The following is a 16,623-nucleotide window of genomic DNA, read 5'->3' as shown; positions in this document are numbered from 1 at the left end:
GGTGAGCCAGGGCAGCCTGCGGTACGTGCAGATCCATGGCCCCAGAGGCGAGCCCGTGGTCAGCTGATGGAATCCTGCGGTACGCTGTCCTCCAACAACAACAATCCCTCAGAGGCGCAATGGAATCCGACGCACCGAGTGCGGCTGGCTGAGATCTGGAACCATGAGACCTACAAAAGGACGCCGCTGCGCCGGGACGTGATCCCCATTGTGGCGCTCGTCAACCCGATCAAGGCACACGAGGTCTACTTCTTCCTCGACAAGCACATCTTCTCTGTCAACCTGCACAACACTAGTGTGGTGCAGTATGACAAGTTTGAAGATTTGGGGATGCCGGACCTCTCCTCCCGCCTGCTCCATGCTTGGCAGCTTCCACCGGAGCTCACCGAATATCATCCCTTGCCTGGTACCCATCTTGTTGAAGTGATTTGCAGATTTGCGTTGATATGTCTTGTAGATGATGTTATTATGCGGTCCTTTGGAAAAAAAAACCTAGCACATATCAGGATTCTGTGATGCCCAACTTGCTTGCTGAAAATATGATACTTCAACTGCATTTCATTAGTTAATTTATCATTATATTGTTGGGATTTTAAATTTCACCAACACTAATTATATCTTTGATTAATCTGAAGGAACCGATGTGTTGGGTGCCACGGGGGTTTATTTCCTGAATCAATATGACTCAGTGGAGGATTTCCATGAGGAAGTGATTGCTGCCACAGACAGGTGAACTTGTTCTTCACTCATGTGTATAGATTGTTGTTACAGTATATGTTGCTTTACTCTAGAAACATCCGCTTGTTGCATTATAGAAGTCTTTTTTGTTTCAGAACCTAATGAATGCTACCTTGTTTCAATTTATTCAGGTGGTGTCCCGAATTGCATGAGATGGGTATGTAGGAGATCTACTAAACTGGTTTATTCCAATGCTTTCAGTGGGGAATGTTTTTTCATTTATTGGGTTTGCTGGCTGAAGGAATTTCTTAACACAAATGTTTGCTATCCCAATCATGGATCATCGTTTCTTTGTGCAGGTCTGGAGGAACTTGAAGATGGAGATGATGATGCCTCTAAGATGAGTGAGGATCTTGAAGGGGATGGTGATGACTCTGAGACGAGCGGGGATCTTGAAGATGACTCCGAGATCAATGAGGAAGATGTCGAAGAGGACGGAGATGAAGACTGAGATGACATAGACGATGGAGGTGATTTATAAGTGTGCTAATCTGATACACATGGCTTATTTGAGTCACCTGCATCCACCCCGCGTTTCTTCACTTAAAGAAATGCTTTTACTGTGTTGCTCCTTGTCTAGTCTAGTGGTTCGGCGTTCTGGTAGCACCATGGTATATTTGTTTCGGGGAAAAAATCCTATACGACCGGGTCGTACCGACCCGATCGTACCGACCCGATCGTGAGACCTACTCCCTCGTGCGCCAACTGGACATCCGAATCTCAACGCATCCTTCCTCGCCCGACCTCCAGCCCACCTCGTTTCCCATGTCCCACGCCCGTCCTTTCAGCTTCTAAACTGACTCATCTTCCAAAATAGAAAACCCATCTCCATCTCTTTCATCTCGCCAGCGACGGCATGGCAAGATGGCGCCGCCCGATGACAGCAACGAGGCACCGGATTGTGGAACATATACGGCAACCCCTCCATCTGAACATCCTCTGCATACAGCTCCAATCATGGTGAGTTCGGTATACTAGTGCCATCTTCCTAGGAAATTCCTTCTTTCTGAAGATTCTTGATTGATCTCATTCTTCCATCTCGCCGGTGATGGCGCAGCCCGATGACGGCATCGAGGCACCAGATTGTGGAACATATGCAACAGCCCCTGGACCGGAACCTCCTCTGCCCACAGCTCCTCCACCCATGGTGAGTTCAGTATACTAGTGCATCCTTCCTAGGAAATTCCTTCTTCTAAACCATCTTGATTGATCTCATTACCCTTGCAGCAACCACCAAGGAACACAATTCCGGCGAGGACGAGCAGCACACCAAGGGACAATCAGGATTTGCAAGATGAAAATAATGTTCCAAGTGTTGGGATGAGCTTTCAATTTGAGGAAGAGGCATATGCCAGTTCTACAATTCTTATGCTAAAATAAAAGGATTTAGCATTAGAAAGTGCCACCTGAAAGCTTAGAGCAGATAACACTTTAAGTGCCAGATATTTAGTTTGTAGCAAGGCAGGTGTGAAGGCCACTCGTCCAACACATGTACCCAAGAAAGAACAAGCTATTTCGAGGACTGATTGCATGGCACGTGTTCAATTCAGCATCAATCGGGAGGGTATTTGGATTGTTCAAAAAGTCATGCTCGAGCACAATCATCAGCTTGTAAGTCCAGACAAGAGGCACATGCTTAGATCGCAGCGTCAACTCTTAGATGCTGACCGCCACATGATTAAGCAAATGAGGACATCCGGAATTAAACAAGCTGAAATATATGATTTGTGTGAGCTTTGGTATGGTAAAGATGTTATGCCATTTTTGCAAATGAATTGCAACAATTACTTACGAAGTGAGCGCTCGAAGTATTTGGAGACGAAAGATGCACAAACATTAGCAGAGTATCTAAAGAATAAGCAAGCTGAGGACCCTTCATTTTTCTATGCCATGCAATTAAATGATGATGATGGTACAATAATGAATATCTTTTGGACTGATGGACAAGCTATCATGGATTATTCTGTCTTTCGAGACACTACTAGGAAAACCCTTCCAGTAGCGCTGGTTTTTTGGCTATTAGTAGCGTGGGGTGGCGCGCTACTACTACGACGCTACAACTATTTTTTAGCAGTAGCACTTGTTTGAACCAGCGGTACTGCTATCTATATCTAGTAGTAGCGCGCCTCTGTCCATCGCTACTGCTAATACTAGTAGTGTGCCCCTGCAACCAACGCTACTGGTAAGGCAGTGCTGCTACTACTCCAATACCCCATGCTACTGCTAGTATTTTCTTTTTTTATGTTGTTGTATTCGTATTTTTACATGTTTTATACAATTACAACATACACATACACTGAAACTATATGAAAAAGGAATGTCTCATCATCATCATCGAAGTGGTACAACATAGTCTCAACACAAATGATGTCGATCTCATCATCATCTCGAAATAGCGATACAAGTTAATGATCACTGTTGGAAATTGTTGGCGAACGTAGTAATTTCAAAAATTTCCCTACGCACACGCAAGATCATGGTGATGGCATAGCAACGAGAGGGAAGACTGTGTCCACGTACCCTCGTAGACCGAAAGCGGAAGCGTTATAACAACGCGGTTGATGTAGTCGTACGTCTTCACGATCCGACCGATCCAAGTACCGAACGTACGGCACCTCCGAGTTCAGCACACGTTCAGCTCGATGATGTCCCTCGAACTCCGATCCAGCCGAGTGTCGAGGGAGAGTTCCGTCAGCACGACGGCGTGGTGACGATCTTGATGTACTACCGACGCAGGGCTTCGCCTAAGTACCGCTACGATATTATCGAGGTGGATTATGGTGGAGGGGGGCACCGCACACGGCTAAGAGATCCAAGGGATCAATTGTTGTTGTGTCTAGAGGTGCCCCTCTGCCCCCGTATATAAAGGAGCAAGGGGGGAGGGGGCGGCCGGCCTAGTAGGGGCGCACCAAGGGGAGTCCTACTCCCACCGGGAGTAGGACTCCCTCCTTCCTTGTTGGAATAGGAGAAGGGGGAAAGAGGGAGAGAGGAGGAAGGAAAAGGGAGCCGCACCCCTTGTCCAATTCGGACCAGAGGGGGGCTGCGCGCCTCCTTCCTTTCGGCCTCTCTCCTCTATTCCCGTATGGCCCAATAAGGCCCATATACTCCCCGGCGAATTCCCGTAACTCTCCGGTACTCCGAAAAATACCCGAATCACTCGGAACCTTTCCGAACTCCGAATATAGTCGTCCAATATATCGATCTTTACGTCTCAACCATTTCGAGACTCCTCGTCATATCCCCGATCTCATCCGGGACTCCGAACTCCTTCGGTACATCAAAACTCATAAACTCATAATATAATTGTCATCGAAACCTTAAGCGTGCGGACCCTACGGGTTCGAGAACAATGTAGACATGACCTAGAACTATTCTCGGTCAATAACCAATAGCGGAACCTGGATGCTCATATTGGCTCCCACATATTCTACGAAGATCTTTATCGGTCAAACCGCATAACAACATACGTTGTTCCCTTTGTCATCGGTATGTTACTTGCCCGAGATTCGATCGTTGGTATCCAATACCTAGTTCAATCTCGTTACCGGCAAGTCTCTTTACTCGTTACGTAATGCATCATCCCACAACTAACTCATTAGTCACATTTCTTGCAAGGCTTATAGTGATGTGCATTACCGAGAGGGCCCAGAGATACCTCTCCGACAATCGGAGTGACAAAACCTAATCTCGAAATACGCCAACCCAACATGTACCTTTGGAGACACCTGTAGTACTCCTTTATAATCACCCAATTACGTTGTGACGTTTGGTAGCACCCAAAGTGTTCCTCTGGTAAACGGGAGTTGCATAATCTCGTAGTTATAGGGACATGTATAAGTCATGAAGAAAGCAATAGCAACATACTTAACGATCAAGTCCTAAGCTAAATGGAATGGGTCAAGTCAATCACATCATTTTCCTAATGATGTGATCCCGTTAATCAAATGACAACTCATGTCTATGGCTAGAAACTTAACCATCTTTGATTCAACGAGCTAGTCAAGTAGAGGCATACTAGTGACACTATGTTTGTCTATGTATTCACACATGTATTATGTTTCCGGTTAATACAATTCTAGCATGAATAATAAACATTTATCATGAAATAAGGAAATAAATAATAACTTTATTATTGCCTCTAGGGCATATTTCCTTCAGTCTCCCACTTGCACTAGAGTCAATAATCTAGTTCACATCGCCATGTGATTTAACACCAATATTCATATCTATATATGATTAACACCCATAGTTCACATCGTCATGTGACCAACACCCAAAGGGTTTACTAGAGTCAATAATCTAGTTCACATCGCTTATGTGATTAACACCCAAAGAGTACTAACGTGTGATCATGTTTTGCTCCTGAGAGAAGCTTAGTCAACGGGTCTGTCATATTCAGAGCCATATATATTTTGCAAATATTCTGTGTCTACAATGCTCTGCACGAAGCTACTCTAGCTAATTGCTCCCACTTTCAATATGTATCCAGATTGAAACTTAGAGTCATCTGGAACGGTGTAAAAGCTTGCACCAATGTAACTCTTTACGATGGGCTCTTTTATCACCTCCATAATCGAGAAATATTTCCTTAGTTCTCACTAAGGATATTCTTGACCAATGTCCAGTGATCTACTCCTAGATCACTATTGTACTCCCTTGTCAAATTCAGAGCAAGGTATACAATAGGTCTGGTACATAGCATACTTTATAGAACCTATGACTGAGGCATAGGGAATGATTTTCATTCTTTTTTCTATTTTTTGCCGTGGTCGGGATTTGAGTCTTACTCAATTTTACACCTTTGCAACACACGCAAGAACTCTTTCTTTGACTGTTCCATTTTGAACTACTTCAAAATCTTGACAAGGTATGTACTTATTGAAAAACTTATCAAGCGTCTTGATCTATCTCAATAGATCTTGATGCTCAATATGTAAGTAGCTTTACTGAGGTCTTTCTTTAAAAAAAACTCCTTTCAGACACTCCTTTATGCTTTGCAGAATAATTCTACATTATTTCCGATCAACAATATGTCATTCACATATACTAATCAGAAATGTTGTAGTGCTCCCACTCACTTTCTTGTAAATACAGGCTTCTCCAAAAGTCTGTATAAAACCATATGCTTTGATCAACTCATCAAAGCGTATATTCCAACTCCGAGATGCTTGCACCAGTCCATAGATGGATCGCTGGAGCATGCACACTTTGTTAGCACCTTTAGGATTGACAAAACCTTCTGGTTGCATCATATACAACTCTTCTTTAATAAATCCATTAAGGAATGCAGTTTTGACATCCATTTGCCAGATTTCATAAAATGTGGCAATTGCTAACATGATTCGGATAGACTTAAGCATCGCTACAGTTGAGAAAATCTCATTGTAGTCAACACCTTGAACTTGTCAAAAACCTTTTTGCGACAAGTCGAGCTTTGTATATAGTAACACTACTATCAACGTCCGTCTTCCTTTTGAAGATCCATTTATTTAACATGGCTTGCTGATCATCGAGCAAGTCAATCAAAGTCTATACTTTGTTATCATACATGGATCCTATCTCAGATTTCATGGCCTCAAGCCATTTCATGGAATCTGAGCTCATCATCGCTTCCTCATAGTTCGTAGGTTCATCATGGTTTAGTAACATGACTTCAAGAATAGGATTACCGTACCACTCTGGTGCGGACCGTACTCTGGAAGACCTACGAGGTTCTGTAGTAACTTGATCTGAAGTTTCATGATCATCATCATTAGCTTCCTCATTAATTGGTGTAGGAATTACTGGAACTGATTTCAGTGATGAATTATTTCCAATTCAGGAGAAGGTACTATTACCTTATCAAGTTCTACTTTTCTCCCACTTTCTTCTTTCGAGAGAAACTCCTTCTCTAAAAAGGATCCATTTTGAGCAACGAATAGCTTGCCTTCGGATCTGTGATAGAAGGTGTACCCAACAGTTTCCTTTGGGTATTCTATGAAGACGCACTTCTCTGATTTGGGTTCGAGCTTATCAAGTTGAAAACCTTTTTCATGCAAGCATCGCAACTCCAAACTTTAAGAAACAACAGCTTAGGTTTACTGCTAAACCATAGTTCATACGGTGTCGTCTCAACGGATTTAGATGGTGCCCTATTAAACGTGAATGCAGCTATCTCTAATGCATGACCCCAAAACAATAGTGGTAAACCGATAAGAGACATCATAGATCACACCATATCTAGTAAAGTACGATTACGACGTTCGGACACACCATTACATTGTGGTGTTCCAGATGGCGTGAGTTGCGAAACTATTTCACATTGTTTCAAATGAAGACCAAACTCATAACTCAAATGTTCGTATCCACGATCAGATCGTAGAAACATTATTTTTCTTGTTACAATGATTTTTCCACTTCACTCTGAAATTCTTTGAACTTTTCAACTATTTCAGACTTATGTTTCATCAAGTAGATATACCCATATCTGCTCAAATCATCTGTGAAGGTTAGAAAATAAAGATACTTGCCACAAGCCTTAACACTCATCAGATCGCATACATCGGTATGTATTATTTCCAATAAGTTAGTAGCTCGTTCCATTGTTCCGGAGAACGGAGTTTTAGTCATCTTGCCCAAAAGGCACAGTTCGCAAGCATCAAATGATTCATAACCAAGTGATTCCGAAAATCCATCTTTATGGAGTTTCTTCATGCGCTTTACACCGATATGACCCAAATGGCAGTGCCACAAATAAGTTGCACTATCATTATTAACTTTGCATCTTTTGGCATCAATATTATGAATATGTGTATCACTACGATCGAGATCCAACAAACTATTTTCATTGGGTGTATGACCATCGAAGTTTTATTCATGTAAACAGAATAACAATTATTCTTTGACTTTAAATGAATAAGCATATCGCAATAAACATGATCAAATCATATTCATGTTCAACGCAAACGCCAAATAACATTTATTTAGTTTTAACACTAATCCCGAAAGTATAGGGAGTGTGCGATGATGATCATATCAATCTTGGAACTATTTCCAACACACATCGTCACTTCACCCTCAACTAGTCTCTGTTTATTCCGTAACTCCTATTTTGAGTTACTAATATTTAGCAACCGAACAAGTATCAAATACTCAGGGGCTACTATAAACACTAGTAAGGTACACATCAATAACCTGTATATCAAATATACCCTTGTTCACTTTGCCATCCTTCTTATCCACCAAATATTTAGGGTATTTCCGTTTCCAGTGACCATTTCCTTTGCAGTGTAAGCACTCAGTTTCAGGCTTTGGTCCAGCTGTGGGCTTCTTCACGGGAGTGACAACTTGCTTGCCATTCTACTTGAAGTTCCCTTTCTATCCCTTTGCCCTTTTCTTGAAACTAGTGGTCTTGTCAATCATCAACACTTGATGCTCTTTCTTGATTTCTACCTTCGTCGATTTCAACATCACGAAGAGCTCGGGAATCGTTTTCGTCATCCCTTGCATATTATAGTTCATCACGAAGTTCTACTAACTTGGTGATGGTGACTAGAGAATTCTGTCAATCACTATTTTATCTGGAAGATTAACTCCCACTTGATTCAAGCGATTGTAGTACCCAGACTATCTGAGCACATGCTCACTAGTTGAGCAATTCTCCTCCATCTTTTAGCTATGGAACTTGTTGGAGACTTCATATCTCTCAACTCGGGTATTTGCTTGAAATATTAACTTCAATTCCTGGAACATCTCATATGGTCCATGACGTTCAAAACTTCTTTGAAGTCCCGATTCTAAGCCATAAAGCATGGTGCACAAAACTATCAAGTAGTCATCATATTGAGCTAGCCAAACGTTCATAACGTCTGCATTTGCTCCTGCAATAGGTCTGTCACCTAGCGGTGCATTAAGGACATAATTCTTCTGTGCAGCAATGAGGATAAACCTCAAATCACGGATCCAATCCGCATCATTGCTACTAACATCTTTCAACACAATTTTCTCTAGGAACATATAAAAATAGACATATGAAAGTAACAACGCAAGCTATTGATCTATAACATAATTTGCAAAATACTACCAGGACTAAGTTCATGATAAATTTAAGTTCAATTAATCATATTACTAAAGAACTCCCACTTAGATAGACATCCCTCTAATCCTCTAAGTGATTACGTGATCCATATCAACTAAACCATGTCCGATCATCACGTGAGATGGAGTAGTTTCAATGGTGAACATCATTATGTTGATCATATCTACTATATGATTCACGCTCGACCTTTCGGCCTCCGTGTTCCGAGGCCATATCTGTATATGCTAGGCTCGTCAAGTTTAACCCGAGTATTCCGCGTGTGCAACTGTTTTGCACCCGTTGTATTTGAATGTAGAGCCTATCACACCCGATCATCACGTGGTGTCTCAGCACGAAGAACTTTCGCAACGGTGCATACTCAGGGAGAACACTTCTTGATAATTAGTGAGAGATCATCTTAAAATGCTACCGTCAATCAAAGCAAGATAAGATGCATAAAGGATAAACATCACATGCAATCAATATAAGTGATATGATATGGCCATCATCATCTTGTGCTTGTGATCTCCATCTTCGAAGCACCGTCGTGATCACCATCGTCACCGGCGCGACACCTTGATCTCCCTCGTAGCATCGTTGTCGTTACGCCATCTATTGCTTCTACGACTATCGCTACCGCTTAGTGATAAAGTAAAGCAATTACAGGGCGTTTGCATTTCATACAATAAAGCGACAACCATATGGCTCCTGCCAGTTGCCGATAACTTCGGTTACAAAACATGATCATCTCATACAATAAAATATAGCATCACGTCTTGACCATATCACATCACAACATGCCCTGCAAAAACAAGTTAGACGTCCTCTACTTTGTTGTTGCAAATTTTACGTGGCTGCTACGGGCTTAGCAAGAACCGTTCTTACCTACGCATCAAAACCACAACGATAGTTCGTCAAGTTAGTGCTGTTTTAACCTTCGCAAGGACCGGGCGTAGCCACACTCGATTCAGCTAAAGTTGGAGAAACAGACACCCGCTAGTCACCTGTGTGCAAAGCACGGCGGTAAAACCAGTCTCGCGTAAGCGTACGCGTAATGTCGGTCCGGGCCGCTTCATCCAACAATACTGCCGAACCAAAGTATGACATGCTGGTAAGCAGTATGACTTGTATCGCCCACAACTCACTTGTGTTCTACTCGTGCATATAACATCAACGCATAAAACCTAGGCTCGGATGCCACTGTTGGGGAACGTAGTAATTTCAAAAATTTCCCTACGCACACGCAAGATCATGGTGATGGCATAGCAACGAGAGGGGAGAGTGTGTCCACGTACCCTCATAGACCGAAAGCGGAAGCGTTATAACAACGCGGTTGATGTAGTCGTACGTCTTCACGATCCGACCGATCCAAGTACCGAACGTACGGCACCTCCGAGTCAGCACACGTTCAGCTCGATGACGTCCCTCGAACTCCGATCCAGCCGAGTGTCGAGGGAGAGTTCCGTCAGCACGACGGCGTGGTGACGATCTTGATGTACTACCGACGCAGGGCTTCGCCTAAGCACCGCTACGATATTATCGAGGTGGATTATCGTGGAGGGGGCCACCGCACACGGCTAAGAGATCCAAGGGATCAATTGTTGTTGTGTCTAGAGGTGCCCCTCTGCCCCCGTATATAAAGGAGCAAGGGGGGAGGGGGCGGCCGGCCTAGTAGGGCCGCGCCAAGGGGAGTCCTACTCCCACCGGGAGTAGGACTCCCTCCTTCCTTGTTGGAGTAGGAGAAGGGGGAAAGAGGGGGAGAGGAGGAAGGAAAAGGGGGCCGCACCCCTTGTCCAATTCGGACCAGAGGGGGGCTGCGCGCCTCCTTCCTTTCGGCCTCTCTCCTCTATTCCCGTATGGCCCAATAAGGCCCATATACTCCCCGGCAAATTCCCGTAACTCTTCGGTACTCCGAAAAATACCCGAATCACTCGGAACCTTTCCGAACTCCGAATATAGTCGTCCAATATATCGATCTTTACGTCTCGACCATTTCGAGACTCCTCGTCATGTCCCCGATCTCATCCGGTACTCCGAACTCCTTCGGTATATCAAAACTCATAAACTCATAATATAACTGTCATCGAAACCTTAAGCGTGCGGACCCTACGGGTTCGGGAACAATGTAGACATGACCTAGAACTATTCTCGGTCAATAACCAATAGCGGAACCTGGATGCTCATATTGGCTCCCACATATTCTACGAAGATCTTTATCGGTCAAACCGCATAACAACATACATTGTTCCCTTTGTCATCGGTATGTTACTTGCCCGAGATTCGATCGTCGGTATCCAATACCTAGTTCAATCTCGTTACCGGCAAGTCTCTTTACTCATTATGTAATGCATCATCCCGCAACTAACTCATTAGTCACATTGCTTGCAAGGCTTATAGTGATGTGCATTACCGAGAGGGCCCAGAGATACCTCTCCGACAATCGGAGTGACAAAACCTAATCTCGAAATACGCCAACCCAACATGTACCTTTGGAGACACCTTTATTACTCCTTTATAATCACCCAGTTACGTTGTGACGTTTGGTAGCACCCAAAGTGTTCCTCTGGTAAACGGGAGTTGCATAATCTCATAGTTACAGGAACATGTATAAGTCATGAAGAAAGCAATGGCAACATACTTAATGATGAAGTGCTAAGCTGAATGGAATGGGTCAAGTCAATCACATCATTCTCCTAATGATGTGATCCCGTTAATCAAATGACAACTCATGTCTATGGCTAGGAAACTTAACCATCTTTGATTCAATGAGCTAGTCAAGTAGAGGCATACTAGTGACACTATGTTTGTCTATGTATTCACACATGTATTATGTTTCCGGTTAATACAATTCTAGCATGAATAATAAAATTTATCATGAAATAAGGAAATAAATAATAACTTTATTATTGCCTCTAGGGCATATTTCCTTCATAAATATGCCCTAGAGGCAATGATAAAATGGTTATTATTGTATTTCCTTGTTCATGATAATTGTCTATTGTTCATGCTATAATTGTATTAACTGGAAACCGTAATACATGTGTGAATACATAGACCACAACATATCCCTAGTGAGCCTCTAGTTGACTAGCTTGTTGATCAATAGATGGTTATGGTTTCCTGACCGTGGACATTGGATGTCATTGATAACGGGATCACAACATTAGGAGAATGATGTGATGGATAAGACCCAATCCTAAGCATAGCATAAGATTGTGTAGATCGTTTGCTAAGAGCTTTTCTAATGTCAAGTATCATTTCCTTAGACCATGAGATTGTGCAACTCCCGGATACCGAAGGAATGCTTTGGGTGTACCAAATGTCACAACATAACTGGGTGGCTATAAAGGTGCACTACAGGTAGCTCTGAAAGTGTCTGTTGAGTTGGCACGAATCGAGACTGGGATTTGTCACTCCGTATGACGGAGAGGTATCTTTGGCCCACTCGGTAATGCATCATCATAATGAGCTCAGTGTCACTACGGAGTTAGTCACGGGATCATGCATTGTGGAACGAGTAAAGAGACTTGCCGGTAACGAGATTGAACGAGGTATGGGGATACTGACGATCGAATCTCAGGCAAGTAACACACCGATAGACAAAGGGAATTGTATACGGGATTGATTGAATCCCTGACATCGTGGTTCATCCGATGAGATCATCGTGGAACATGTGGGAGCCAATATGGGTAAACAGATCCCGCTATTGGTTATTGTCCGAGAGGTGTCTCGGTCATGTCTGCATGCTTCCCGAACCCGTAGGGTCTACACACTTAAGGTTCGGTGACGCTATAGAGTTGTTATGGGAAATAGTATGTGGTTACCGAAGGTTGTTTGGAGTCCCGGATGACATCCCGGATGTGACGAGGAACTCCGGAATGGTCCAGAGGTGAAGATCGATATATTGGATGAAGGGTATTGGAGTCCAGAATTGTTCTGGGGGTACCGGGTGACGACTAGCGTGTCCGAAAGGGGTTTCGGAGGCCCGACAAGCGTTGGGGGGCCTTATGGGCCAAGGGGAGGGGCACAACAGCCCACTAAGGGTATGAGCGCCCCTCCCACCCCATCTCACGTAACCTGGAGAGGCTGGGGTGCGTCCCCTAGGGTAACCCCTCCCGGCTTGGGGGGCAAGTTTCCTAGGGGTGGGTGCGCCCAAACCCATCTAGGGTTTGCCCTATGGCCGCCGCCCCTCCCCTAGGGAAACCCTAGGGCCCCTCCTCCTCCCCCTTTCTGCCTATATATAGTGAGGGAGAGAGTGGGCAGCCGCACCCCCTTCCCTGGCGCAGCCCCTTCCTCCTCCAACTCTTCCTCCTCCTCCGTAGTGCTTGGCGAAGCCCTGCAGGAATACCATAAGCTCCACCACCACGCCGTCGTGCTGCCGGAGCTCTCCCTCAACTTCTCCTCTCCCCTTGCTGGATCAAGAAGGACGAGACGTCCCCGGGCTGTACGTGTGTTGATCGCGGAGGCGCCGTCCATTCGGCGCTAGATCGGATCTTCCCGATTTGAATCGCCGCGAGTACGACTCCATCAACCGCGTTCTAGTAACACTTCCACTTAGCGATCTTCAAGGGTATGAAGATGCACTCCCTCTCTCTCTCGTTGCTAGTATCTCCTAGATTGATCTTGGTGACATGTAGGAAAATTTTGAATTATTACTACGTTCCCCAACAGTGGCATCATGAGCTAGGTCTATGCGTAGATTCTATGCACGAGTATAACACAGGTAGTTGTGGGCGATGGTTTGTCCAATTTGCTTACCGTTACTAGTCCTATATGGGTTTGGCGGCATTGTGGAATGAAGCGGCCCGGACTGACCTTACACGTACGCTTACGTGAGACAGGTTCCACCGACTGACATGCACTTGTTGCATAAGATGGCTAGTGTCATGACCGGTTTTTCAATAAAATACTTATTGAGAAATCGATCTCTTGATTCCAGTATAGGAAGAGTTATCCTTACTGGTAGACAAATACTTGAATACAGAAGACCAGTAGCATCAAATATATTACAGGGTTGAGCTGAGGATGCTCAACAAATTATCACAAACACGCCAATATTATACATAAGGGCGGTTATGACACAGTGAGTGTGGTAACATACTACTAGCTCGAGATAAAAGTGGTGGTGGATAACTTGACTCCTAAACTGGCAGCTCATCGAGCGTCGAGGTGAGGCTCGATGAATTTATTTGTGGGGTAGCGGAAGCGGATATAATACAGTGACCAAATCCAGGGTCGCACGAGACTGACTGGGATTCCTCTAGGCGTCGGACTCGCTATCGAATTCTTCATCCATGAGATCGCCTTCATCAACATCTGGCCAAATCAACAAGCTAGATGAGTACTTTGAAAGTACTCGCAAGACAGTTCGAACAAAAGATATAACAAATGCATGCATGAATGCGTCGTGAACAAAATAATAGTGTGCATTCCATTAATAAAAATTTGTACGACATGATAAGTAAAACAAATAACTGAAAACCGATCGGGTGTCTGGAGCGACGCCTCGAAAGGTAAACAAATGAAAATCATGCCGCAGTCGGGCGTCTAAGTGACACCACATAAAGGGCTTATATTGAAGAGTAAAAGAAAAGCGTGCCACAGTCGGACGTCTGGGCGACATCACAGAAAGGGCTTTTATTGAAAAAAATAACAAGCGTGCCACAGTCGGACGTCTAAGCGACATCACAGAAAGGGCTTATATCAAAGATAAATAGCAAGCGTGCCACAGTCGGACGTCTGAGCGACATCACAAAAAGGGCTTATATCAATAGTAAATAACAAGGGTGCCACAATCGGACGTCTGAGCGACATCACAGAAAGGGCTTATATCAATAGTAAATAACAAGGGTGCCACAGTCGGACGTCTGAGCGACATCACAGAAAGGGCTTATATCAAAAGTAAATAACAAGTATGCCACAGTCGGACGTCTGAGCGACATCACAGAAAGGGCTTATATCAAAAATGAATAACAAGTTAGTCCATCCATAAGAATAAACTTTTAACCGGACTTAACACTCATGTAGTTCACCGGAGTTTTGTCACTGAGACTGACATTTGACCAGATAAGATGAACACAGTACTTGGACATGTACAAGATGGTTCAAGGGATTTTTGACTCTGTAGAGTTTGTACTAACTGCCCACAGCCAACGGATTTCCATAGTCACGAATGACTAGTTCCGTTTACGGTATTTCAGTAGAAACACATCTAACCAGTACACACCCATTCCACCTCACGTTGCCAGGAATCACCCTAGACAACATCCAAGAAAAACTTTGAAACGGGGAGGTCACAACCTCGAATAGCATGGGATCAAATTTCTATACGCGCGCTCTAAGGGGTTCCCCCCTCTCAGTCCCAACCGGAAACACCCATGCCCCCTGACCGGATGACGGGCTTTAATCCAGGGCCATGGAACCCTCATCCCGGCCTCTCTATTTGGTGTGTACCAGGAAAGTGGTTTGCAACTTACTAAGCCATATTCCTTGCGGAAAACATGTGGTAGTACCGGAAATGAAATGAATGGGAATATGACTTGATTCACGTTAACACTGAAGTCAAATAGTCTGGCGTAAGACTGGCATGCCACAACACTGCCATCTTACCCATTCTCATGCCATCACATGGCCATGCAAACTTATATCCAACAACATATGGATTTTCGAAACTGACTTGCCTTATCTTTGCATGAAATATAACATTCAACGAAATGTTCATAAACATGCCATGATACTACTAAATGCACACATGTAACAACCACTCATCATATCAAGAGTTCAAACATGCTTGCCTGGTTCGGAGTAGTCGGAGTCTAACTGGGTGAAGTTCGCGGCTCCGTCACCTCCTCCGGTATCTACGGTATAAGAAAAATACGTATGTAACGTAAATACCACGAGTGCACAGAAAAGTGTTCCAAATATTTTTCAAATAAATATGACCAAAAACTAGACAGAAAAATAAAGATGGCATAAAAAGGATCAATCAAAAACCATTTTCTGTTTAAAAGTTATAAAGGTTTTAAGACCAGGGACCCATCTGTATTGAAACAGAAAGTTTCCAGGGGGTCAACTGAATAAAACAGAAAACAATTCGGAAAAAAAGAAAACACTGACGAGGGGGTCCCACCCGTCAGGTTTAAATTTTTGAACAGGGAAGAACAGAGTCTGCCGGCGCCCGAGAGCTGCGGTGGTCGCCGGCGGCGATCCACGGTGAGGCAGGGGGATCGGGCGGTACCAGAGTGATCAGCGTATCCTTCCGCGTCGGGGGGTGGTGGTGTTGGTCGCCGGTGAGCACCACGTCGACGACGACCCTTGCTCCGGCGAACGGCGGCTCGGGTGGAGATGGATCTCGCCGGGGAGGGTTGCGAAGGTCAAATCGAAGCTTGGGTTAGCTCACTGGTTGCTCGAGGTGGCTACTGACGTGGTTTGGGCGACGGGGATAGCCTCACCGGAGTGAATCGAGCTAGTGGCCGAGGCGGATCGGGGTGGCTGGAGTTGGGGGAGGAGACCTCCTTGAAGTCCTCCTAGTGGCTTGGTGGAGTGCTGGTGAGGTGCAGTGGTGGTGCGTGCACGAGAGCGAGCTCGGGGCTCCTTTTTATAGGCGATCGGAGGCGGTGGCCGTGAACGGAGTTCTCCGGCGATGGTTACGGCGGCGCAGAGCTTGGTCGGGGAGGTTTAGGGAGTTGGGCGTCAACGTGGAGTTCCACTGGTTCCGTTTTGACGCTAAACTAGTTTGGATTAGGAGTCCTGGGGGGGATTCGACGGAACGGGGCGGCGCGGGCCCGTCGGCGGCAGAGGGCGCGCCCTGTGCTTGCCGGGCCACGGCG

The 16,623-nt window shown here is 44.7% G+C and overlaps 1 long non-coding RNA gene across 1 annotated transcript; it reads left to right on the top strand.

Annotated features, from left to right (window-relative positions):
* The first annotated feature begins 243 nt into the window (after nt 1–243).
* Nucleotides 244–904, top strand: LOC119307667. The gene is made up of 3 exons (XR_005149427.1): nt 244–406; nt 636–729; nt 870–904. It is a non-coding gene; the product is annotated as an uncharacterized LOC119307667 (long non-coding RNA).
* The last annotated feature ends 15,719 nt before the right edge of the window (nt 905–16,623 follow it).

Source organism: Triticum dicoccoides, chromosome 5B (assembly GCF_002162155.2).
Source record: "Triticum dicoccoides isolate Atlit2015 ecotype Zavitan chromosome 5B, WEW_v2.0, whole genome shotgun sequence".
In the NCBI taxonomy this organism is placed as follows: Eukaryota; Viridiplantae; Streptophyta; class Magnoliopsida; order Poales; family Poaceae; genus Triticum; species Triticum dicoccoides.
The sequence above is the reverse complement of the archived record's forward strand: the minus strand, read 5'-3'. Positions and strand labels throughout refer to the sequence as shown.